Source organism: Entelurus aequoreus, linkage group LG22 (genome assembly GCF_033978785.1).
Source record: "Entelurus aequoreus isolate RoL-2023_Sb linkage group LG22, RoL_Eaeq_v1.1, whole genome shotgun sequence".
NCBI lineage: Eukaryota > Metazoa > Chordata > Actinopteri > Syngnathiformes > Syngnathidae > Entelurus > Entelurus aequoreus.
Window position 1 is genome coordinate 26,294,648 of NC_084752.1, and position 26,545 is coordinate 26,321,192.

Here is a 26,545-nt window from a genome sequence, read left to right on the forward strand (position 1 = left end):
TTCAATTTTACATAACACGATTTGCGTATAAAACATGGCTCAATAAAATTGGAGAAGCTCAGGAAACCATCGGAAAAAGTGGCGCACTCTGATGAGGGGGCGCCTAGAGTTGAATTGGGGACCTTTTTACCTGCAGTCAAATGCTCTACCAGTGAGCTGCAAACCCTGTCCAAAAACCTTGTTTCATCGTACAAATTATGTTTTAGGTTTTGAACATTGCTCATTAAAACATGTTTATATTGGAATTGACCACAAAAGGTAAAGAGGAAAACTAACTTCATTTGAAGTGGACACTTTTTGTTCTGCAGTCAAATGTCCTACCAGTGAGCAACACACCTGTCTGATATTACAAATGTGTTCAATTGTACAAATAGCATTTGTGGTTTTGCACAACGCGAATGAGAGTCATATAAATTGAGTCTTTGTTCACAGAAGGTGAAGGAACCTGATGAGGGGGCACCCAGAGTTGAACTGGGGACCTGTTGATCTGCAGTCAAATGCTCTACCACTGAGCTACACCCCCTTTTAAGTATGTTGATTCTATTATAAAAACACTTTTTGGTTTTAAAACATTGCTCAAAAAAAAAGTAGAAGAACAAAAAATGCTCAGAAGAAGTAGGGGATTCTGATTAGGGGGTGGCGCCCAGAGCTGAACTCGGGACTTCTTGATCTGCAGTCAAATGCTCTACCAATGAGCTACACCACCTAGCAATGCTGCAAATTTGTTTGTACAAAATATGCTTGGGGTTTAAAAAATTGCTCAAGAAAATTTTTAAAACTCAGAAAAAGTGGTGGATCCTGAAGAGGGTCCAGAGTTGAACTAGGGACCTCTTGATCTGCAGTCAAAGGGTCCTCCACTGAGCTACACCCCTGATAAAGATAGTAATTCAATTAGACATAACACAATTTGGGTATAAAACATGGCTCAATAAGATTGGAGAAGCTCAGGAAACCATCAGAAAAAGTGGAGGACTCTGATGAGGGGCGCCCAGATTTGAACTGGGGACCTTTTTAACCGCAGTCAAACGCTCCACCACTGAGCAACACGACTGTCTGATATTACAAATTTGTTTAATGTACAAATGGAATTTGTGATTTTGATTAACACTTAAAAGAGTTGTACAAGTTGAGACTTTGTTCAAAGGAAATGGAGGAACCTGATGAGGGGGCACCCAGAGTTGAACTGGGGACCTCTTGATCTGCAGTCAAATGCTCTACCACTGAGCTACACCCCCTGTTAAGTAAGCTGATTCCATTATACAAAGCACTTTTTGGGTTTAAAACATTGCTAAAGTAATTTGTAGAAAATCTGAAAACACTCGGAAGAAGTAGAGGACTCTGATAAGGGGGTGGCACCCAGAGCTGGACTCAGGACTTCTTGATCTGCAGTGAAATGCTCTACCAATGAGCTACACCCCCTGGCAATGTTGCAGATTTCTCTGTAGAAAACATGCTTGGGGTTTAAAAAATTGCTCAAGAATTTTTTTTTTAAAGCTCAGAAAAAGTGGCAGACCCTGAAGAGGGGACACCCAGAGTTGAACTGGGGACCTCTTGATCTGCAGTCAAATGCTCTACCACTGAGCTACACCTCCTGTTAAGCAGAGTAATTCAATTATACATAACACGATTTTCGTATAAAACACGGCTCAATAAAATTGGAGAAGCTCAGGAAACCATCGGAAAAAGTGGAGCACTCTGATGAGGGGGCGCCCAGAGTTGAATTGGGGACCTTTTTACCTGCAGTCAAATGCTCTACCAGTGAGCTGCAAACACTGTCCAAAAATCTTGTTTCATCGTACAAATTATGTTTTAGGTTTTGAACATTGCTCATTAAAACATGTATATATTGGAATTGACCACAAAAGGTAAAGAGGAAAACTTATAAAACTAACGACATTTGAAGTGGACACTTCTTGTTCTGCAGTCAAATGTTCTACCAGTGAGCAACACACCTGTCTGATATTACAAATGTGTTCAATTGTACAAATAGCATTTGAGAGTCTGATGAGGGGAAAAAGTGTAGGACTCTGATGAGGGGGCGCCCAGATTTTAACTGGGGACCTTCTTACCCGCAGTCAAACACTCCACCACTGAGCAACACGCCTATCCGATATTACAAATTTGTTTAATTGTACAAATGGCATTTGTGATTTTGAACAACACTAAAATGAGTTGTACAAGTTGAGACTTTGTTCAAAGGGAGTGGAGTAGGGATGTGCGTATCGATCCTGTGGTATCGATATATCGATACTCACACGCTGCTCATTTGGCATCACTTTTCTGAAAAAAGTATCGATATAAACCAAAAAACGGCGTGTGGGGGGTGCAAGCATCACTTTCAGATGTTTTTGATGACTTACTTAACTTACTATGTGCTGGGACACCCCTGTACCTGGCAGAGTATAGAGCTGGCCCAGTCACGTGACAGGAGACAGCGAATGAGCGTCGTCAACGTGCAACACACACACAGCCAGCCGACAGCGATGCAGCCAGGAATATCCAGTGTTGTCCAATTGTTGCCTTAAAACAGGCATTGTTTTGTTTTTGTTTTTAGTAATGTTCACTGAATATTTTTGTTTAAATGATTATCCTAAATTCAAATAATTTCCACACAGGGGAATTTACTGTTAGTTGAAAATAGGGATGATACTCGAAACCGGTTTTCCCGGTTATTCGATAAGAAAAGAACCGAGTCCTCGGACTCGAATCCCTTTTTGAGAACCGGTACTCGTTATCGAGACCACTATAGTAAAGAAAAGAGTTGGTTCTTCATTCGAATCCCTCGGAACGAATCCCGTCCCGACCAGAAATGCTCCGTGTGACATCACAAGAAATCAGTCACTTAGCTCAGTCATTAGGCGCAGATAGCAAAAGCAGGAAAAAAATGGACGGGAAAAAGCGTTCCAAGGTGTAATAAAGTTCAAAACAAAAGGTATAATCCAATGAATAACTTTACTGAGAGATTTGAGCAGGGTACAAACACATGAAGAACACTTTTACGACCCACCGGAAACATAGCAACCAGGCTAGCAACGCACCTCCTTTACGGCAGCTGTCGCAACGTTCTTAAAACAACCGCAGCACATATATATATATACAACACATCTCCCTTTTTTAACTTTTGTTTTTCTTTCCTTGTAAACAAAACAAAATCACACTGTATATGTGTTGTCTGTCTAATTATAAATAATGCAGACGAGGCGTGTTGGCTGAGTTCTTGACGTTTACTTTCACGGGTGACGACATGCAACACTTTTCGGGGCTACCGCGCATGCTCGTCACTCCCGTTGCATGATGGGTAGTGTAGTTGTTATATTCCCTAGCTCATAACATCTTTCCCCCTATAAAGAAATAATGTTAACTCAATAAAGTGTATTTCTTTTTTTAGCTTTAACTTTTCATTTTTTAGCATTGTAACCACATTTGCAAACAACTTTTCTCTTCATAGAATTTTCTTTCAATAAAGAAATAAAGTGCAAAAATGTCAAAGCATCATAACAAACAGTTATGTCAAATAGCAGCAGAAGTGCACTTTTTGGAGAGCTGTATAATTTCCAGTTTTGTGCCCAAGGGACTGATTTTATTTAACACTATAGTATTATTTATACACCTATAGTGATCACAGAGACAGGTTGTTTTTGTGATACTGTATATATTTGTTTTTCTGAAAAATCCCACTTAATATCCTTTTGGGTAACAACAGTCAATATTTATTTATTTTATTTTATTTTTTTAGGGGGGTAACAGTCAATATTTATTTATTTTTTAGATTGAATTGTTTTCTTATATAATAAAAGTGAGCTTTTGTTAAACCAAATATTGTGGTTTTTTTTTCCATATACAACAACCTATCTGGACTCGATAAGAGAATCGATAAGGAATCGGTTCGATAAGAGGATTCGATAATAGACTCGAACTCGATAATTTCTTATCAAACATCATCCCTAGTTGAAAATAGCTTGAGTATTTAAAACAAGATAAGAAAGAGATACAATTTGGAGATTCTTCATCTTTGCATTACAGTTTTATTTTTTTCCAAGAAAATCTTGAATATATGATTGAATGTGATTTTCGTTTTAATCTGTAACATGATTTCTTACGTTTCGAAAACATTAGCCTATTTCATATTTCATTAATTGCTAATTATATCACAAACTTTAAAAAATAACTGTAGCTTCTTGCAATTCGGATTTGACGGTTAAATGGAAAGCCCTAATATTTAATTATTATTATATATAATATATAGTTATTATTATATATAATATTTAATTTATTTTTCATATTTATGTTATTTATTTTAATTTTACTTTTATTATATATTGACCATAATACATGTGGTATAAATGGTCTGTAGTTGTCTTGTGATTTGTCTTAAATAATAACAATAGTAATAATATTTTTGACTGACAAAAAATTGCCAATAAGAAATTATTGGTATCGGTATCGGTATCAATGAAAATGCGAGAAAAAGTATCGGTATCGAATCCTAAAAGTGTGGTATCGCCCATCCCTAGAGTGGAGGAACCTGATGAGGGGGCACCCAGAGTTGAACTGGGGACCTCTTGATCTGCAGTCAAATGCTCTACCACTGAGCTACACCCCCTTTTAAGTATGTTGATTACATTATACAAAACACTTTTTGGGTTTAAAACATTGCTCAAGTAATTTGTATAAAATTAGAAAACACTTGGAAGAAGTAGAGGACTCTGATTAGGGGGTGGCACCCAGAGCTGGAGTCAGGACTTCTTGATCTGCAGTGAAATGCTCTACCAATGAGCTACACCACCTGGCAATGTTGCAGATTTGTCTGTAGAAAACATGCTTGGGGTTTAAAAAATTGCTCAAGAATTATTTTTTTTTAAAGCTCAGAAAAAGTGGTGGACCCTAAAGAGGGGGCACCCAGAGTTGAACTGGGGACCTCTTGATCTGCAGTCAAATGCTCTACCACTGAGCTACACCCCCTGTCAAGCATAGTAATGCAATTATACATAACACGATTTGCGTATAAAACACGGCTCAATAAAATTGGAAAAGCTCAGGAAACCATCGGAAAAAGTGGAGCACTCTGATGAGGGGGCGCCCATAGTTCAATTGGGGACCTTTTTTACCTGCAGTCAAATGCTCTACCAGTGAGCTGCAAACCCTGTCCAAAAACCTTGTTTCATCGTACAAAATATGTTTTAGGTTTTGAACATTGCTCATTAAAACGTGTATATATTGGAATTGACCACAAAAGGTAAAGAGGAAAACTTATAAAACTAACTACATTTGAAGTGGACACTTCTTGTTCTGCAGTCAAATGTTCTACCAGTGAGCAACACACCTGTCTGATATTACAAATGTGTTCAATTGTACAAATAGCATTTGTGGTTTTGAACAACCCTAAAAAGAGTTGTACAAGTTGATACTTTGTTCAAAGGTAGTGGAGGAACCTGATGAGGGGGCGCCCAGAGTTGAACTGGGGACCTCTTGATCTGCAGTCAAATGCTCTACCACTGAGCTACACCCCCTGTTAAACATAGTAATTCAATTTTACATAACACTATTTGCGTATAAAACATGGCTCAATAAAATTGGAGAAGCTCAGGAAACCATCGGAAAAAGTGGAGCACTCTGATGAGGGGGCGCCCATAGTTCAATTGGGGACCTTTTTACCTGCAGTCAAATGCTCTACCAGTGAGCTGCAAACACTGTCCAAAAACCTTGTTTCATCGTACAAAATATGTTTTAGGTATTGAACATTGCTTATTAAAACGTGTATATATTGGAATTGACCACAAAAGGTAAAGAGGAAAACTTATAAAACTAACTACATTTGAAGTGGACACTTCTTGTTCTGCAGTCAAATGTTCTACCAGTGAGCAACACACCTGTCTGATATTACAAATGTGTTCAATTGTACAAATAGCATTTGTGGTTTTGCACAACGCTAATGAGAGTCGTATAAGTTGAGACTTTGTTCACAGAAGGTGAAGGAACCTGTTGAGGGGGCACCCAGAGTTGAACTGGGGACCTGTTGATCTGCAGTCAAATGCTCTACCACTGAGCTACACCCCCTTTTGTGTATGTTGATTCTATTGTAAAACACTTTTTGGGTTTAAAACATTGCTCAAGAAAATTGTAGAAGAACAAAAAATGCTCAGAAGAAGTAAGGGACACTGATTAGGGGGTGGGGCCCAGAGCTGAACTCGGGACTTCTTGATCTGCAGTCAAATGCTCTACCAATGAGCTACACCACCTGGCAATGTTGCAAATTTGTTTATACAAAATATGCTTGGGGTTTCAAAAATAGAAGATAATTTTTAAAGCTCAGAAAAAGTGGTGGATCCTGAAGAGGGTCCAGAGTTGAACTAGGGACCTCTTGATCTGCAGTCAAAGGGTCCTCCACTGAGCTACACCCCCTGATAAAGATATAAATTCAATTAGACATAACACGATTTGCGTATAAAACATGGCTCAATAAAATTGGAGAAGCTCAGGAAACCATCGGAAAAAGTGGAGCACAGATGAGGGGGCGCCAGAGTTGAATTGGGGACCTTTTTATCCGTAGTGAAATGCTCTACCAGTGAGCTGCAAACACAATCCAAAAACCTTGGTTCATCATACAAAATATGTTTTAGGTTTTGAACATTGCTTTTTAAAACTTGTATGTATTGGTATCGACCACAAAAGGACAAAAGGAAAACTTATGAGAGTAACCAGAAATGAAGTAGAGATTTCTTGTTCGGCAGTCAAACGATCCACCACTGAGCAACACGCCTGTCCGATATTACAAATTTGTTTAATTGTACAAATGGCATTTGTGATTTTGAACAACACTAAAAAAAGTTGTACAAGTTGATACTTTGTTCAAAGGACGTGGAGGAACCTGATGAGGGGGCACCCAGAGTTGAACTGGGGACCTCTTGATCTGCAGTCAAATGCTCTACCACTGAGCTACACCCCCTGTTAAACATAGTAATTCAATTTTACATAACACGATTTGCGTATAAAACATGGCTCAATAAAATTGGAGAAGCTCAGGAAACCATCGGAAAAAGTGGAGCACTCTGATGAGGGGGCACCTAGAGTTGAATTGGGGACCTTTTTACCTGCAGTCAAATGCTCTACACTGTAAAAAATTACTGTAAAAATACAAAAACAAATTACAGTTATATACTGTTCTTCTTAAATACAGTTAAGTACTGTACATTTTGTTGCATTTTACAAAAAATATCGACCAACAGTAAGCTACTGCACAACCTACAGTATAATACAGTATTTTTCAGACTTGTTTCTTGGGTCCGCCCACAATTCGATCTGCTGCTCTCACGAATAACACGTACCCAGGTGGAAGAAAAAGTAGTTCCCACTAAACCGTGTCACTTATACAATATTTAAATAATACTTCCCATTGTGTTTCTATTAATGATATTTTACCTCAAAACATGTACTATCAAAGTATCGACATTTTGATTTGAAAATCAATTTTAGAGCATAAAGATCTGGCACTCCTTTTATCAATATTCACGTATCATTCCGCACATCATAACTCTGAAGTTGTCAAGTACCGATGGATGGACGAGCAATAACCTGCTGCCACCTCCAGCTATACAATCACCTAAATCCATTCTACTGGTGTGTTTTTGATAATAAGGTAAGAGTCACTTGTAACTTGATGTGTCATTTTCTGTTTGAATTGCTCTATATATATATTTATAAAGTCCGAAATGACTTAGCGTCACAGTGAGCATCACAGACATCGTTGACCACATGTACCGCCGCATGCTAGCTAGCTAAGTTTTCTTCATTTTTGTCATAGTGATCATACTGTCATAGTCATCTCAAAAAGATGATAACTTGCAACATTTGTGCTACGACTTGCAGCAATGTATTTGCGTATGTTAGACACATGCTTGTATGCCTAATGCATCGTTTAAGTGTGCTTTCCCTGAATGCACAATAGTTTTTTCCAACTTCTCAGCCTTCAAAACTCACAGCCGTCGCCATAAATATGGCAAGAGTAGGACTGATATGTATAGTGCAAAAGGTTTAACTTGTAATATTGTCTCATGTAGCGCAAAGTGCGATGATATACGGCAGTGGTCCCCAACCACCGGGCCGCGGACCAATTGGTACCAGGCCGCACAAGAAAAGAAAATTTTTATTTTTATTTTTATTAAATCAACATAAAACACACAATATATACATTATTATATCAATATAGATCAATACAGTCTACAGAGATACAGTCCTTAAGCACACATGAATAAAGAAATACAATCATGATGATTGTATTTCTTTATCAAAAAAAAAAAAAATACCACCCCCCCAGTTCTGGGACCCTGTTTCTACCATCTGTTGAGGTAAGAGAAGGGAACTGAACTTATTGTGGAAGACTACAATACAAAGATGAGACAGTCAATTGCTCAATAACAATAACAATAACAGTGAAATACTTTTTCATAACATGGTCACTACTGCCTAGTCTTGTTATATTCTTATTTTACTGTTATATGTTTATTCTCATCGTTGCTTTTTATTTTTATTCTATTGTAATATTGTTCTATTTTGTCTCCATTTATACCCCCATTATTTACTTTTTACTTTTTACAATTTTGTACACTGCTGCTGGAATTTAAATTTTCCTGAGGGAACTCTCCTGAAGGAATCAATAAAGTACTATCTAATCTATCTAATCTTAACTTTGATCCTCAAAATACCCTCATTAGTCATCACGTGACTGTGAAAGGGACAACATATAAGAGCAACATGTTTGTTGTTATAGGTCGTAATGATGATGGCCTTGTTGTAGGAAAAATTAAAAAGGTTGTCATTCATAAAAATGTAACAGTGTATTTTATCACTGAGGTATATCAGGCTGTTCGTCAACCTTACATTAATGCCTATTACAATACACATATGCATAACTTCTCTGTTAGTCAAGCAGAGCTGTTCGATTACTACCCACTGCCTGAATATTTTATTCGGGGCGTGTCCTCACTAATTCTTCACCATTCAGTCCCTATATTCTAGATCAGGGGTCGGCAACCCGCGGCTCCTTGACCACTCTGATGCGGCTCAGCTACATACATGCCGACTCCCCCGATTTTCCCAGGAGAATTATGGATCTCAGTGTCCCTCATAGATAACTCCCAGGGAAAAAATAATCCTAATTACACTCTAAATACTAAGTGAAGGGCATGCCCTAATTGCACTGCAGTAATTGTCCTCTATAGCAGTTACATACAGCGTGCCAGTCCAGCCACATGTTGCATGTTGTTATTACTTGCACACACAGCTTCTTCTTCTTCTTCTATGGAGTTTATTTGCGGTTGGCAAACCAACAAAGGTGCATTACCGCCACCTACTGGACTGGAGTGTGGGACTGTAAATTGGGATTCAAAATAAATACAAATAATAATTAACAAAATAAATAATAAGAAAAATAAAGAAAATAAAAAATAAAATAAAGAAATAAAGAAACAAAACAACTAAATAGGGAACTTAAATCCTCTCCATTAGGCCTGTGTCTATCAGATATGCCATAAGATGCTTGAGCATAGCTTCTGCCTCTGCTCCTAGCAGGTTCCCAACACTTAATATCATCCTGGATTCCTCTGCCGCTGCTGTTAGCGTCCTCCTTTCCTCCTCATACCCTCTACATTCTAACAACACATGCTGGACACTTTGATCCTGCCCACATTGGTCACATCTGCCATCAGGGTGTTTTCCTATCCTGTGTAGTGAACTATTCAGTCCTGTGTGCCCTATCCTAAGTCGTGTGATCACTGCTTCTTCCCTCCGGCTCCTGCCCCTCCTCCTTCCCAACCCAACGTGTTTCTGTATGTTGTAAAGGTGTCTTCCCGTGTCTTGGATGTCCCAATATTCTTGCCACACTTTACCCACATGTTTCTTGATTATTGATTTACCTTTTTCCCTACATAACGGTATGTCCATATCTACAGTGTGTGATCTGAGTGATTGTTTGGCCAGAATATCCACTCCCTCATTCCCTTCTATCCCTACATGGGCAGGAACCCAGATGAAGCAAACAGCTAATCCCCTCTTATTCATTCTGTGCAGTTGATTATGTATTTTGAAAATGAGATCTTGCCTACATGACTTCATGGTTTTGATGCTTGTAAGTGCTGCCCAACTGTCTGATGCTATTAGTGTATTTTTATGGTTATTTCCTTCTATCCATTCCAACCCTAAAATGATAGCTGCAAGCTCAACTGTGAATACTGATAGATGGTCTGTGGTTCTTTTCTTGATGTGTATCTTGTATTGTGGAATGAAAACTGCAGCTCCTGTTCTTCCAGTATCAGGGTCTTTTGACCCATCAGTAAAAATCAGCGTTTTGTCTGAGAAATGTTTTTCCAAATAGCCTTCGGCTACCCCTCCCGCAGAGGCCTGCCTATTCCTTTTCTTTAATTGTTGCTGTATTTCAAAATGTATTGTCGGTTCTATGAACAACCAGGGAGGAGTACATGAGTATGGGACTGTCGGACTGAATAGAATATGACCTAAACCGGCTTGTACTGCCTTTACATTTCCTATCCACCCAAAACTCATAAAATGTGACTCATTATGCTCCCAACAGTCCTCTAGGATGGCTTTAGCAGGATGTGAAACACTATGCCCTTGGAGATTGACCCAGTACGCTAACAGCAGTTTCAGTCTCCTGATCCCTAATGGTTGTTCCCCCATTTCTACCTGTATGGCTGCTACTGGAGAGGATTTAAATGCCCCACTACATATTCTCAGACCCTGTGTCTGCTGCACATCCAGCTTTTTCAGGTGGCTGTCTGCTGCTGCTAGATAGCCTATGCCCCCATAGTCTAGCGTTGCTCTCATGATGGCCTGATATATATTCAGCAGTGACGCTCTAGTTGCACCCCAGTGTCTTCCTGAAAGGCATCTTAAGAGATTGTTGACTCTTTTACATTTATCCCTCACTTTGTCAATATGCTGCCGCCAAGTCAGCTTTTCATCCATCCACATTCCAAGCAGTCTAACGACACTAACCTGCTCAATTTTTTGACCATATATTTTCAAGGAAACCTCTTTGTGACGTCTAGAGAAGCAAATCCCTTGCGTCTTTGCGATAGAAAACTTAAAACCCCATTCATCTGCCCACTGCTCCACCGTCCTAATTGCTGCCTGCAATTTCTTCTGAATATATGCAAGATTCCGCCCCCTTATCCATAATGCCCCGTCATCCGCATACAATGACTTCCCTATACCTCGCTCCACTTGCTCAAAAATATCATTGATCATGACATTAAACAGGATTGGACTGCAGACACTTCCCTGTGGTATTCCATTCTCAACTTGATATATTTTAGAATATTCTGTACCCACTTTCACTTCTATTGTTCTTCCAACCATAAAATCTAACACCCAGTTGTACAGTTTTCCATTCACACCTAATTTTTTGAGTTTGATAAGTAGTCCCTCCTTCCATAACATATCGTATGCTTTCTCAACATCAAACATTACCGCCACCACCATTTCTCTGTTGGTCTGGGCTTTCCTAATTTCTGACTCTAAACATAAGACACTATCCATTGTCCCTCTTCCCCTGCGAAATCCACTTTGATAGTTTGAGAGAAGGTTTCTACTCTCAAGAAAATGTGACAGTCTCTCTGTCACCAACCGTTCCATAGTTTTCCCTAAATGTGATGTTAAAGCAATGGGTCTATAGCTAGAGGGATTTGATGAGTCTTTACCTGGTTTTAATATTGGTACTATAACTGATTGCTTCCATGTCGACGGGAGTTTACCTGTGTCCCATATGTTATTAAATAGCCTTAACACTGCTTCAAGTGCACTATCCGTCATATGAGCTAACATACTGTAGCATACACCATCTTTCCCTGGTGAAGTTTGTCGTGCGTTTAAAACTGCTCTCCTCAGCTCAAATAGAGTAAACGGTAAGTCCAGGTCTTCTCCTGACAATATGCTTCTTCTTTCTGTACCTCCTATATTTTGTGCAAGGGTGTTGTCTCTACACTGCTTAGCTTTAACAGATAAATTTTCTGAGCTGTGAACCTTCACAAATGTCTTTGCTAGGAGCTCTGCCTTTTCTACAGTACTTATTGCTGTTGTATTATTGCTATGCATCACTGGTATCTCAAAGTTACTTTTTATGCCGCTCATTTTCCTAATCATTCCCCACACTTCTGCCAGCTGTGTTTCTCTCCCAATTTTATTGCAGTATTGTCTCCAGTATGTCCGTTTTGCTGATCTTATTGTTTTCCGAACTACTGCCTGTGCTCTTTTGTATTGTATCAATGTGTCTAGCGTGTGGTGAACTTTCAACTGTCTGAATGCTCTATTTCTCATTTTTATTGCTTTGCTACAATTGTCCTCCCACCATGGCACACTCTTTTTCCGCTTGCTTCCTCTACTCTTTGAAATAGTTTCTTCTGCTGTCTGTATCATTGCCGTTACCAATTTTCCATTCATTTCTTCTATATTTGTTATATTCTCTCCCAGTAGTTCTACACACCTGCCTTCACTTATTTTTTGGAATGCACCCCAATCTGCCTTATCCAACCTCCACCTTGGTGTCCTTGCTCCCCCCTCTTGATGTATTTCTATTCCAATCTTGACCATTATTGGATAATGATCACTTCCTACTGTTGACTGATTCAATACTTCCCAAGTACTAACACCTGCAATTATAGTGGATGTGAGCGTTAGATCTATTACACTCTCTGTATTCTGTGAGCTATTATACCTTGTACCTCTTCCATCATTGATACACACCAAACCCATATCATCTATAAACTCCTCTATTATTGACCCATTTGCATCTGTATTATTGCTCCCCCATAATGTGCTGTGCGCATTAAAGTCCCCTAACCATATTACCTTCCCTTGTGTCGGCCCACTTGCATCATTCAATATATCAGTACTTAGTCTATTACATGGGTTATAGTAATTTACTATTGTAATGCTACTCTTTTCTGTCCATACCTTGATTACAATAGATTCTTGCTCCTTTCCTATCTTGACTAAACTATAGCTCAACCCATTCCTCACAAATGTTGCCACTCCTCCACCATTCCCAGTTTCCCTATCATTCCTTATTGCAGTGTAGCCATACATAACAAAATCCCATTGTGGTTTTAACCATGTCTCTTGGATACATATTACATGCGGTTTGTCTGACAAATTTGACACAATTTTTTTAAATTCCTGTCCGTTAGAGGTAAGACTCCTTGCATTCCACTGTAAAATAATTAAGAACATGAAGATCCACCAGCCCATGTCTGAGAGTTAGGTGTTTCTCTAGCTAACATGTCCTCTACTGCTTCCCAGCTTATCCCCTCCAGTCCAAGATATTTCTCAGCTGCTCTCACAATGATCTTAATCTTTTCAGTTTTCCTGCTTGTTTGTGCCGAACAGTTGATCACCTCAACCATAAACAGTACAAATTCATTCTTGCCTACACTCAGCATATCCTCCTTTATGTCTGGCTTAGTACATCCTCCACAAGGTCTGCTGTCACTGTGCTGTGTTGTTTCTTCTGCCACTGGTTTAGGGGCGTCTGCTTGCTTTACTTTCTTCACCGCCTCTGCATATGAAATTCCCTGGGAGCTTTTGACTCTCTGTACCTCAGCCGCTTTTTTGCTCATTTCACACCCTCGATACGCAGAAGTATGCTCTCCTCCACAGTTGCAACATTTTAGCTTAGCCCCTACTTCACATTTACCGTACTCATGCTCACCTGCACATCTACCACATCTTTGCTTGCCTTTGCAAATTGCTGCTACATGACCATACTTTTGACATTTAAAGCATCGCAGTGGTGGCGGAACATATGGTCTCACCTCATAGCTCATATATCCTATATAAACTTTGCTCGGCAACTTGGGCTCATCAAATGTAATCAACACTGACAAGCTATCACACTTCTCTCCATTTCTGATCGCTTTCAGCCGCCTGGCTTCCAAAACCTTTGCACCCACCACATTATCTTTAATCTGGTCAACTGACACAACCGTAGGTATACCTGAAATGACTCCCCTAGTCGACTTCTTCCTATCCTCAGGTATTGAGCACTGCATTTTTTTACCATCAATCTTGTCCAGTCTTATGGCCTTTCCTTGTTGCATACTATTTTTACAGAATATCAACAATGAACCATTCCGCAACACTTTGGCATTCTTTACTTCACCCATAAACTTATGTATCGCTTTTGTCAACAGAATTGGGTTCCACTCACCGAACGACGCACCGTCTTGAGAAAGTTTGATGATAATTTTATATTCCTCACTCTGACTTGCTATTGGTGTACCACTTCCCTCACTATCCGTTCCTTCTAAGTTGACTCTATCCGCTTGCTGTTTCTGTTTTTTACGCTTTCTCTTGTTTTTTTCCCCCTGCCAAATTCCAGTCATCTCCCCTCCCGCCATCTGCTTCAATTCCTCCCATCTCACTTCCTGATCCGTCACTTGCGCCTGCCATCTCCTGCCCATTCACAGTCCAGCGTTTGCCAACCGCGCCCAAAACCGCATCAGAAAAATCTCTGCCCGCTGTTACCGGCCAGCCGTGAAAAATATCGCAGAATGTTTCGTTTAAGAGTCCTCCGCTGAGCGGTAAGAATGTTTTTTTTTTTTTCTCCCGAGCGGCCTTCGACTTCTTCGGTGTGACGACGAGGCCAAATGATAAAACACCACTTGCACACACAGGAGACAGCAAAGCATACTTACTCATCAGCCACACAGCTTACACTGACGGTAGCCGTATCAAACAACTTTAACATTGTTACGTTACAAATATGCGCCACACTGTGAACCCACACCAAAAAAGAATGAAAAAAACATTTCTGGAGAACATCCCACCGTAACACAACATAAACACAACACAACCATTACCCAGAATCCCATGCAGCCCTAACTCTTCCGGTCTACATTATACACCCCCGCTACCACCAAATCCCCCCACACATCAACCCCCCCCCCCCTCTCCGTGCGTTGGTTGAGCGGAAGAGTTAGGGCTGCATGGGATTCTGGGTATTGGTACCGTCAGTGTAAGATGTGTGGCTGCTGAGTTAGTACGCCAACATTTTTGCAGCCCCATCTGTGTGTCAGAGTGTGGCTGGTGTTGAAGCGAGCCCAGCACTGTGGCGCTTCTGTTCTCACTTTTTTAAGTGAAGTTAGCAGTGGCTCAACAGCAGCATTCGTTGCCACTGATGGCAAAAAGCGTAAGATTTTTTTCCGTGAAAGCATGTCAAAACAATCCAAGCGTTTTGATAGCGTTACAGTAAACTCTGATTTAGCGTTTTATCACTGCATCAAAGAGTGCGAAACGGTTTTTGCGTCCCCTCGGTGATGACGTTTGTAGGGCTTTGTGTAGTCAATTAAAAGTAGATTTTATGAAAGTCGGTGGTCTGGTGCATAGAGAGGTGGGCTACTTAGGTGTTCCCTGCCATAGCGAGAAAATAGTTCCGGATGGGAACTGCTTTTTCAGGGCTGTTAATCAGGCTGTCAGTGGTTCACAGAAGAACCATCGTAAGATTAGACTGGCTGCCTGTAGAGAGCTAGAAAAGAATGAGGCTAGGTATCAGGGTCTTTTGAGGAGCGATATGTCGCTTTTAGAGTACATCAAGCAGTCCAAGATGAAGTGTGTCAATACTTGGGCCACAGAGGTTGAAATCCAGGCCACTGCAGATTATTTAGGCATTGACATTTTTACATTTCATGATGGTCGTTGGCTAAAGTATCGTTGCAGCAGTAAGTGTTTGTCAGCGGACTGCATTTACTTGGACAATGTCGGGGGCCAGCATTTTGAGTGCTTTGTTTTAAAGCCTGGACTGCAAAGTTGTCATGGTTATTGTAAATTAGGCTGGTATATAGGCTGTAGTTCTAGGTCAGGGGTCGGCAACCTTTACCACTCAAAGAGCCATTTTGGCAAGTTTCACAAATTAAAGAAAGTAATGGGAGCCACAAAAAAAATTGTAAAATTTAAAATGAAAAACACCGCATATAAAGCTTAAACGCTTTGTGCTATGTTAACTAGGGGTCTCCGACACACGCACTTTAATGTGGAAATTTGATGTTAGTGCAGCCCGCAAGTTTTGAATGAATGGCGCTTGATAGCGTCATACTTGCCAACCCTCTCATTTTTCCCGGGAGACTCCCGAATATCAGAGCGTGATGACACTGCATTTGACGCCCTCTACAGTCGAGTAACCCCTGGCTGCAGCCCGCAGATCGAGGAGGGGCTTATTTTCCCTCAATGTGGGCGGGTCTCAACGTTGAGCCCGCGGGCTCCATCTGGTGGCGGAGATCCGGCAGCACACATTCTCAAACGTCAATAAAGCTACTTTTAACTTGTCAAATGTATTTTTTTTACCATGAAAAAACAATAAAAAATATATATATATATATATATATATATAAACCATAGTATGAAAAAAGGTTCATGTATTTGATAGACTTAGACATTCCTACTTTTAACTTGTCAAATGTATCTGCCATCTTTTTTGTAGTTGTATTCCTTTTTTATTATCTTCATTATTTTCTGTATTGATCCTACACTATTATTGTGTTTTTTTTGTTACTTCTGATATGGCCTTGCCACGGTTTACTTGCTTATTTATTTATTTATTTTTTGTGTCTTTTTATTTTGTATTGTTTTACATCTGATCAACTTCTGTGACTTTCCTTTTCTTTTTTAAGTGTGAACGGTGGAGAGGTCCTCGAGAGGTGATCTTGGGATCACTTCCTGAGGATCCTTGATGCCGAGGAATGTTCATCCACTATGGTCTGGATAGCCTGTAGCTGATCCTGAGCCAGAGCGGGATGGATGGATATATATATATATATATATATATATATATATATATATATATATATATATATATATATATATATATGTATATATATATATATATATATATATATATACAATATCTGGGTATCTTTTCTAATACTGTTTATACTGTAAACCTTGAATTGTTAAAGTTTAAGTGCACCTCTCTCCTCAAGTGTGCATGTGAGTGGGTATGAGTGGATGTGCGATTGTATGAAGGTTTTGCGTGACCAAAGTATGACTGTTAAATGTGATTTTAACTGTAAAATTCAATACAAATATTTGCAAAAAAAAACACAAAAAAAACTTGTCAAATGTATTTTTTTTTACCATGAAAAAACAATTTAAAAAAAATATATATAAACCATAGTATGGAAAAAGGTTCATGTATTTGATAGACTTAGACATTCCTACTTTTAACTTGTCAAATGTATTTTTTTTTACCATGAAAAAACTATTTTAAAAAAAAAATATCTAAACCATAGCATTTCCATAAGAGTATAGACACATATTATTTTGCACACTCAATTATATTAGCAAAGTCAAATAAACCAAAGACAGAAGACTTTGCATCATTGATTTTATTTTTCACCCCAGGCTAAAAATGTTTGATCTGTAAAGAAAAAAAAATGTTTTAGCCTAGCCAAATACATTCCTTAAGCTCCCATAAATGTTTAACAATGGCAAGTATCAAGGTATTTTTCTGGCCCATAACAAGCAACCCTGTTCCCTGTTTCCAGTTCTGTTAATTTTCCACTGTCTAGAAAGGAAACAGATTGCGGTTCTTATAGGCACAATATCAATGCAAGATGTAAAACTAAGGTAATTGAAATAAGTGGAGGAATTACGCTTTAGTCTAGCAATAGTTGACTACAAGACTAATTAATCACATGACCTCTCACCTGTAGCCCTCCTTGCACTCGTCGCCGTTTTCTGTCCTGCAATCGGTCTTCTTCAGACCTTAGTGATTTAATGACAACATACATTCACTATGAAAACATTCATGTTGGTCTGTTGACCGTGAGTAAAACATTTTTTTTGTGATTTGTGATATTCAAAGCACTTACGGCATGGGGAAGTTCTGCAGGAGAGCGAGACACCACCATCTCCTAATTTGCAGCATGTTTTCCTTTGAAGAAGGAAATGCAGGAAGATGTTAATATCCATCCATCCATCCATTTTCTACCGCTTATTCCCTTCGGGGTCGCGAGGGGCGCTGGAGCCTATCTCAGCTACAATTGGGCGGAAGGCGGGGTACACCCTGGACAAGTCGCCACCTCATCGCAGAGATGTTAATATGTTGTAAAAAAAATAACACCTTGTACACTAAGCATAATGTGTCACGATTTACACATACCTCTCTGAAATCACAATTGGCCCCCATTACAATGTACAGAGTGTACTGTAAGCCAAGAGGTACTGCTTAATATAATGTCAGGCGTATTCCCAAGGATACATTTTTTTCAATACAAATTAATGTGGTTTTAATGTAGCAAGCAAACATTTTGACAGACAACAGCAATGCTATAACATGCTGATTTGGTCTTACCATCAAAACAAACACGCCACAGTTGTTGGAGCACCCTTGCTTTGTTTGGCCCTGAGGTGTGAACAATGTATTTTAATAAAAGTATGGCAAGAAAATAGTAAAAAGTTAGCAAATGCTATTATGTCATGTCTCACCTGGACATCATTCACACCAAGCTCTCTCCAGGGGCCAGAAGAGAGGCTGTGAGCAACGTGTCTGTACAAATAATAAGCAAAATAAAATTCACTCAACTTCAATCAACTTTTGATTGAAAAGCACGCATAAACGCTTGGAACAAAGCCTGAACTGAATAAGGAAGAGGTTGGAACTTCAAATCAAAAAGTTTTCATAACAGGCTTAAACAGAACTGCCCGTCTCAAAAAAGATAAATAGTTCTGTTTCCATCTGTTTAAGGAATCAAAATAGTTGGAATATGGAATGGAATATTTTAGATCAAATAAAAACAGAACCATTAATTAAAACAAACAAAGGACAAGTGGTTTAAAACAGAACTACCACTGTCCAGGACGTGCCCTAAAAACCTGAATAGACTGGTTCTACTCTCATCTCTCCAAGACATGAGACAGCTAGTGGAAGAAAACAAAGTTTTAATACATGTATGATTATATGAGTGACATTCATAGATAACCACAGTGGCACAATAGTTAACTTTACCAGTTGTTCCTGGCTGTCTTGGAGTTTCTGTCCCCAGTATGCAGTGTGTGCTGAAAACTTGTGGAGACTAGGGAAGTCTCCATGAGGTCTCTGCTCACTGTCATCATTTACCAGTGTAGAAAGCAACAACCGAAAAATAAAATCAAGTGTGAAATGTCACATTTCTCATTTGAATGATGTGCAAAATAGAGCCAAAACTTTTCGATTTGAAGTTCCAACCTTTTCCTTATTCAGTTCAGGCTTTGTTCCAAGCGTTTATGCGTGCTTTTCAATCAAAAGTTGATTGAAGTTGAGTGACTTTTATTTCGCTTATTATTTGTACAGACACGTTGCTCACAGCCTCTCTTCTGGTCCCTGGAGAGAGCTTGGTGTGAATGATGTCCAGGTGAGACATTACATAATAGCATTTGCTAACTTTTTACTATTTTCTTGCCATACTTTTATTAAAATACATTGTTCACACCTCAGGGCCAAACAAAGCAAGGGTGCTCCAACAACCGTGGCGTGTTTGTTTTGATGGTAAGACCAAATCAGCATGTTATAGCATTGCTGTTGTCTGTCAAAATGTTTGCTTGCTACATTAAAACCACATTAATTTGTATTGAAAAAAATGTATCCTTGGGAATACGCCTGACATTATATTAAGCAGTACCTCTTGGCTTACAGTACACTCTGTACATTGTAATGGGGGCCAATTGTGATTTCAGAGAGGTATGTGTAAATCGTGACACATTATGCTTAGTGTACAAGGTGTTCTTTTTTTTACAACATATTAACATCTCTGCGATGAGGTGGCGACTTGTCCAGGGTGTACCCCGCCTTCCGCCCAGTTGTAGCTGAGATAGGCTCCAGCGCCCCTCGCGACCCCGAAGGGAATAAGCGGTAGAAAATGGATGGATGGATGGATATTAACATCTTCCTGCATTTCCTTCTTCAAAGGAAAACATGCTGCAAATTAGGAGATGGTGGTGTCTCGCTCTCCTGCAGAACTTCCCCATGCCGTAAGTGCTTTGAATATCACAAATCACAAAAAAAATATTTTACTCACGGTCAACAGACCAACATGAATGTTTTCATAGTGAATGTATGTTGTCATTAAATCACTAAGGTCTGAAGAAGACCGATTGCAGGACAGAAAACGGCGACGAGTGCAAGGAGGGCTACAGGTGAGAGGTCATGTGATTAATTAGTCTTGTAGTCAACTATTGCTAGACTAAAGCGTAATTCCTCCACTTATTTCAATTACCTTAGTTTTACATCTTGCATTGTTATTGTGCCTATAAGAACCGCAATCTGTTTCCTTTCTAGACAGTGGAAAATTAACAGAACTGGAAACAGGGAACAGGGTTGCTTGTTATGGGCCAGAAAAATACCTTGATACTTGCCATTGTTAAACATTTATGGGAGCTTAAGGAATGTATTTGGCTAGGCTAAAACATGTTTTTTTCTTTACAGATCAAACATTTTTAGCCTGGGGTGAAAAATAAAATCAATGATGCAAAGTCTTCTGTCTTTGGTTTATTTGACTTTGCTAATATAATTGAGTGTGCAAAATAATGTGTCTATACTCTTATGGAAATGTTATGGTTTAGATATATATTTTTTTTAATTGTTTTTTCATGGTAAAAAAAAATACATTTGACAAGTTAAAAGTAGGAATGTCTAAGTCAATCAAATATCAATCAATCAATCAATCAATGTTTATTTATATAGCCCTAAATCACAAGTGTCTCAAAGGGCTGTACAAGCCACAACGACATCCTCGGTGTCGAGTGGGTCTGACATAATACATGAACCTTTTTCCATACTATGGTTTATATATATATTTTTAATTGTTTTTCCATGGTAAAAAAAAATACATTTGACAAGTTTTTTGTGTGTTTTTTTTTGCAAATATTTGTATTGAATTTTACAGTTAAAATCACATTTAACAGTCATACTTTGGTCACGCAAAACCTTCATACAATCGCACCTCCACTCATACCCACTCACATGCACACTTGAGGAGAGAGGTGCACTTAAACTTTAACAATTCAAGGTTTACAGTATAAACAGTATTAGAAAAGATACCCAGATATTGTATATATATATATATATATATATATATATATATATATATATATATATATATATATATATATATATATATATATATATATATATATATATATATATATATATATATATCCATCCATCCCGCTCTGGCTCAGGATCAGCTACAGGCTATCCAGACCATAGTGGATGAACATTCCTCGGCATCAAGGATCCTCAGAAAGTGATCCCAAGATCACCTCTCGAGGACCTCTCCACTGTTCACACTTAAAAAAGAAAAGGAAAGTCACAGAAGTTGATCAGATGTAAAACAATACAAAATAAAAAGACACAAAAAATAAATAAATAAATAAGCAAATAAACCGTGGCAAGGCCATATCAGAAGTAACAAAAAAAACACAATAATAGTGTAGGATCAATACAGAAAATAATGAAGATAATAAAAAAGGAATAAAACTACAAAAAAGATGGCAGATACATTTGACAAGTTAAAAGTAGGAATGTCTAAGTCTATCAAATACATGAACCTTTTTTCATACTATGGTTTATATATATATATATTTTTTATTGTTTTTTCATGGTAAAAAAAATACATTTGACAAGTTAAAAGTAGCTTTATTGACGTTTGAGAATGTGTGCTGCCGGATCTCCGCCACCAGATGGAGCCCGCGGGCTCAACGTTGAGACCCGCCCACATTGAGGGAAAATAAGCCCCTCCTCGATCTGCGGGCTGCAGCCAGGGGCACTTGCCTGGCTGCAGCCCGCAGATCGAGGAGGGGCTTATTTTCCCTCAATGTGGGCGGGTCTCAACGTTGAGCCCGCGGGCTTACTAAATTTTTTGATGCCCTGTGAAGCAGGGCTTCTCTTTCCTGTGAAAACAATACATAATGAGCGGGGGTTGACTGTTGCAATGTTTAGTGTGCGGTTAAAACAATACCAAGGTTACAGCCAGTGGTGAACATGTGGTAATGGATGGATCCGGTCTCATTTAAAACTTGGAATTTCCCTGCCAATATTCAGGTCCCCAGTCAATTGACCAGTGCTTTTCTTTTTGAACTTGTTACAATCCACTTGATTTCATCGGGGGAAAGTAAATTGATTTGAACTGTCTTGGTTTTTCTAAATTTGAAACCGTAAAATGTGTTGTAAGTCAACAAAATGCACCCTGTGAGTGAAAACAGTAGTCTTGCAAATGACTTCCTCTCAGCAATTGTTAGAACATTAAGACTGTACTTTCAGGGATCGTTTCTAAAGATATTGTCTTGAGAAATGTGTTTCTAAAGCGAAGGTCTTGCTAACCATGATGATGAGATTAGATGTTTCTTCCTGAACATGAAGCTGACATGGAACAATGATTCTGTCATGTGTTCTTTGTCATTGATGATTGTTCTTTGCTTCTTAATGAGGTTTTGATAGAGGGAATATGTTCAGAGTGATTACCTACATCTTTAATAAGAAAGTCTTCAAAGATGTATGGCTTATTGCTAAAGTGTTACTCTTTGATTAAAGCATTCTCAGTTGGATATGAGGAGACTAGTCTTCCAATGAACTGTGGAAACAAATCGTACGACCGCATGGCACTTAAACACCCATAACTTGAATATTTGGAAATGGAAGAAAAACTAATTAAACTGATGCCTATCGTGTTTTGGCTAAGTACCAGAACCCGTTTTGCCCGTTAAACCAAGGCGAGATGATACTTGACTAAAATCCGTGGACATTTGTAAGGTGCTGCAGCATTGCTTGGGAATGTGACTGGATACCATCAGTTGTTGGTTAAGTAAAGTGTCACCTTGAAACCGTGTGTTACCTTGGTGTGGCCGGGAATGGGGTCGGCCAAAGTACATTCAGCCTGTAGATCACTCTCGTTTCTCTTCAAGTCGCATAAATCTTTCGCCTTTTACTAAAGATTTCCGTGGGGAGGAACAACAAGAGGCTTACTAAATTTTTTAATGCCCTGTGAAGCAGGGCTTCTCTTTCTTGTGAAAACAATACATAATGAGCGTGGGTTGACTGTTGCAATGTTTAGTGTGCGGTTGCAACAATACCAAGGTTTTACAGCCAGTGGTGAACATGCGGTAATGGTTGGATCCGGTCTCATTTAAAACTTGGAATTTCCCTGCCAATATTCAGGTCCTCAGTCAATTGACCAGTGCTTTTCTTTTTGAACTTGTTACAATCCACTTGATTTCATCGGGGGAAAGTTAATTAATTTGAACTGTCTTGGTTTTTCTAAATTTGAAACCGTAAAATGTGTTGTACATCAACAAAATGCACCCTGTGAGTGAAAACAGTAGTCTTGCAAATGACTTCCACTCAGCAATTGTTAGAACGTTAAGACTATACTTTCAGGGATCCTTTCTAAAGATATTGTCTTGAGAAATGTGTTTCTACAGTGAAGGTCTTGCTAACCATGATGATGAGATTAGATGTTTCTTCCTGAACATGAAGCTGACATGGAACAATGATTCTGTCATGTGTTCTTTGTCATTGATGATTGTTCTTTGCTTCTTAATGAGGTTTTGATGGAGGGAATATGTTCAGAGTGGTTACCTACATCTTTAATAAGAAAGTCTTCAAAGATGTATGGCTTATTGCTAAAATATTACTCTTTGATTAAAGCATTCTCAGTTGGATATGAGGAGACTAGTCTTCCAATGAACAGTGGAAACAAATCGTACGACCGCATGGCACTTAAACACCCATAACTTGAATATTTGGAAATGGAAGAAAAACTAATTAAACTGATGCCTATCGTGTTTTGGCTAAGTACCAGAACCCGTTTTGCCCGTTAAACCAAGGCGAGATGATACTTGACTAAAATCATTTGTAAGGTGCTGCAGCATTGCTTGGGAATGTGACTGGATACCATCAGTTGTTGGTTAAGTAGTGTCACCTTGAAACCGTGTGTTACCTTGGTGTGGCCGGGAATGGGGTCGGCCAAAGTACATTCAGCCTGTAGATCACTCTTGGTTCTCTTCAAGTCGCATAAATCTTTCGCCTTTTACTAAAGATTTCCGTGGGGAGGAACAACAAGAGGCTTACTAAATTTTTTAATGCCCTGTGAAGCAGGGCTTCTCTTTCCTGTGAAAACAATACATAATGAGCGGTGGTTGACTGTTGCAATGTTTAGTGTGTGGTTTCAACAATACCAAGGTTTTACAGCCAGTGGTGAACATGTGGTAATGGTTGGATCCGGTCTCATTTAAAACTTGGAATTTCCCTGCCAATATTCAGGTCCTCAGTCAATTGACCAGTGCTTTTCTTTTTGAACTTGTAACAATCCACTTGATTTCATCGGGGGAATGTAAATTAATTTTGTACTGTCTTGGTTTTTCTAAATTTGAAACCGTAAAATGTGTTGTACATCAACAAAATGCACCCTGTGAGTGAAAACAGTAGTCTTGCAAATGACTTCCTCTCAGCAATTGTTAGAACGTTAAGACTATACTTTCAGGGATCATTTCTAAAGATATTGTCTTGAGAAATTTGTTTCTAAAGTGAAGGTCTTGCTAACCATGATGATGAGATTAGATGTTTCTTCCTGAACGTGAAGCTGACATGGAACAATGATTCTGTCATGTGTTCTTTGTCATTGATGATTGTTCTTTGCTTCTTAATGAGGTTTTGATGGAGGGAATATGTTCAGAGTGGTTACCTACATCTTTAATAAGAAAGTCTTCAAAGATGTATGGCTTATTGCTAAAATATTACTCTTTGATTAAAGCATTCTCAGTTGGATATGAGGAGACTAGTCTTCCAATGAACAGTGGAAACAAATCGTACGACCGCATGGCACTTAAACACCCATAACTTGAATATTTGGAAATGGAAGAAAAACTAATTAAACTGATGCCTATCGTGTTTTGGCTAAGTACCAGAACCCGTTGTGCCCATTAAACCAAGGCGAGATGATAATTGACTAAAATCTGTGGACATTTGTAAGGTGCTGCAGCATTGCTTGGGAATGTGACTGGATACCATCAGCTGTTAATTAAGTAGTGTCACCTTGAAACTGTGTGTTACCTTGGTGTGGCCGGGAATGGGATCGGCCAAAGTACATTCAGCCTGTAGATCACTCTTGTTTCTCTTCAAGTCGCATAAATCTTTCGCCTTTTACTAAAGATTTCCGTGGGGAGGAACAACAAGAGGCTTACTAAATTTTTTAATGCCCTGTGAAGCAGGGCTTCTCTTTCCTGTGAAAACAATAACAATGAGCGGTGGTTGACTGTTGCAATGTTTAGTGTGTGGTTTCAACAATACCAAGGTTACAGCCAGTGGTGAACATGCGGTAATGGATGGATCCGGTCTCATTTAAAACTTGGAATTTCCCTGCCAATATTCAGGTCCTCAGTCAATTGACCAGTGCTTTTCTTTTAGAACTTGTTACAATCCACTTGATTTCATCGGGGGAAAGTTAATTAATTTGAACTGTCTTGGTTTTTCTAAATTTGAAACCGTAAAATGTGTTGTACATCAACAAAATGCACCCTGTGAGTGAAAACAGTAGTCTTGCAAATGACTTCCTCTCAGCAATTGTTAGAAAGTTAAGACTATACTTTCAGGGATTATTTCTAAAGATATTGTCTTGAGAAATGTGTTTCTAAAGTGAAGGTCTTGCTAACCATGATGATGAGATTAGATGTTTCTTCCTGAACATGAAGCTGACATGGAACAATGATTCTGTCATGTGTTCTTTGTCATTGATGATTGTTCTTTGCTTCTTAATGAGGTTTTGATGGAGGGAATATGTTCAGAGTGGTTACCTACATCTTTAATAATAAAGGCTTCAAAGATGTATGGCTTATTGCTAAAATGTTACTCTTTGATTAAAGCATTCTCAGTTGGATATGAGGAGACTAGTCTTCCAATGCACAGTGTAAACAAATCGTTCGACCGCATGGCACTTAAACACCCATAACTTGAATATTTGGAAATGGAAGAAAAACTAATTAAACTGATGCCTATCGTGTTTTAGCTAAGTACCAGAACCCGTTGTGCCCATTAAACCAAGGCGAGATGATAATTGACTAAAATCTGTGGACATTTGTAAGGTGCTGCAGCATTGCTTGTGAATGTGACTGGATACCATCAGTTGTTGGTTAAGTAAAGTGTCACCTTGAAACCGTGTGTTACCTTGGTGTGGCCGGGAATGGGGTCGGCCAACGTACATTCAGCCTGTAGATCACTCTTGTTTCTCTTCAAGTCGCATAAGTCTTTCGCCTTTTACTAAAGATTTCCGTGGGGAGGAACAAACAAGAGGCTTACTAAATTTTTTTATGCCCTGTGAAGCAGGGCTTCTCTTTCCTGTGAAAACAATAACAATGAGCAGTGGTTGACTGTTGCAACGTTTAGTGTGTGGTTGCAACAATACCAAGGTTACAGCCAGTGGTGAACATGCGGTAATGGATGGATCCGGTCTCATTTAAAACTTGGAATTTCCCTGCCAATATTCAGGTCCTCAGTCAATTGACCAGTGCT

The 26,545-nt window shown here is 39.0% G+C and overlaps 13 non-coding genes across 13 annotated transcripts; 8 read left to right on the forward strand and 5 right to left on the reverse strand.

The window, feature by feature from the left end:
* Positions 1-1,163: 1,163 nt before the first annotated feature.
* Positions 1,164-1,235, reverse strand: trnac-gca (transfer RNA cysteine (anticodon GCA)). The gene has a single exon. It is a non-coding gene; the product is annotated as a tRNA-Cys (tRNA).
* A 3,296-nt stretch (positions 1,236-4,531) lies between these two features.
* On the reverse strand, positions 4,532-4,603 carry trnac-gca (transfer RNA cysteine (anticodon GCA)). The gene has a single exon. It is a non-coding gene; the product is annotated as a tRNA-Cys (tRNA).
* Positions 4,604-4,890: 287 nt separating this feature from the next.
* Positions 4,891-4,962, reverse strand: trnac-gca (transfer RNA cysteine (anticodon GCA)). The gene has a single exon. It is a non-coding gene; the product is annotated as a tRNA-Cys (tRNA).
* A 476-nt stretch (positions 4,963-5,438) lies between these two features.
* On the reverse strand, positions 5,439-5,510 carry trnac-gca (transfer RNA cysteine (anticodon GCA)). The gene has a single exon. It is a non-coding gene; the product is annotated as a tRNA-Cys (tRNA).
* Positions 5,511-6,874: 1,364 nt separating this feature from the next.
* trnac-gca (transfer RNA cysteine (anticodon GCA)) lies at positions 6,875-6,946 on the reverse strand. Its single transcript has one exon. It is a non-coding gene; the product is annotated as a tRNA-Cys (tRNA).
* Positions 6,947-22,287: 15,341 nt separating this feature from the next.
* On the forward strand, positions 22,288-22,501 carry LOC133640028 (small nucleolar RNA U3). The gene has a single exon (XR_009823943.1). It is a non-coding gene; the product is annotated as a small nucleolar RNA U3 (small nucleolar RNA).
* A 424-nt stretch (positions 22,502-22,925) lies between these two features.
* On the forward strand, positions 22,926-23,036 carry LOC133640048 (U5 spliceosomal RNA). Its single transcript, XR_009823955.1, has one exon. It is a non-coding gene; the product is annotated as a U5 spliceosomal RNA (small nuclear RNA).
* Positions 23,037-23,400: 364 nt separating this feature from the next.
* Positions 23,401-23,614, forward strand: LOC133639979 (small nucleolar RNA U3). The gene has a single exon (XR_009823899.1). It is a non-coding gene; the product is annotated as a small nucleolar RNA U3 (small nucleolar RNA).
* A 415-nt stretch (positions 23,615-24,029) lies between these two features.
* On the forward strand, positions 24,030-24,140 carry LOC133640144 (U5 spliceosomal RNA). The gene has a single exon (XR_009824047.1). It is a non-coding gene; the product is annotated as a U5 spliceosomal RNA (small nuclear RNA).
* A 365-nt stretch (positions 24,141-24,505) lies between these two features.
* On the forward strand, positions 24,506-24,719 carry LOC133640031 (small nucleolar RNA U3). Its single transcript, XR_009823946.1, has one exon. It is a non-coding gene; the product is annotated as a small nucleolar RNA U3 (small nucleolar RNA).
* Positions 24,720-25,141: 422 nt separating this feature from the next.
* Positions 25,142-25,252, forward strand: LOC133640074 (U5 spliceosomal RNA). Its single transcript, XR_009823979.1, has one exon. It is a non-coding gene; the product is annotated as a U5 spliceosomal RNA (small nuclear RNA).
* Positions 25,253-25,613: 361 nt separating this feature from the next.
* LOC133640000 (small nucleolar RNA U3) lies at positions 25,614-25,827 on the forward strand. Its single transcript, XR_009823919.1, has one exon. It is a non-coding gene; the product is annotated as a small nucleolar RNA U3 (small nucleolar RNA).
* A 422-nt stretch (positions 25,828-26,249) lies between these two features.
* LOC133640051 (U5 spliceosomal RNA) lies at positions 26,250-26,363 on the forward strand. The gene has a single exon (XR_009823958.1). It is a non-coding gene; the product is annotated as a U5 spliceosomal RNA (small nuclear RNA).
* The last annotated feature ends 182 nt before the right edge of the window (positions 26,364-26,545 follow it).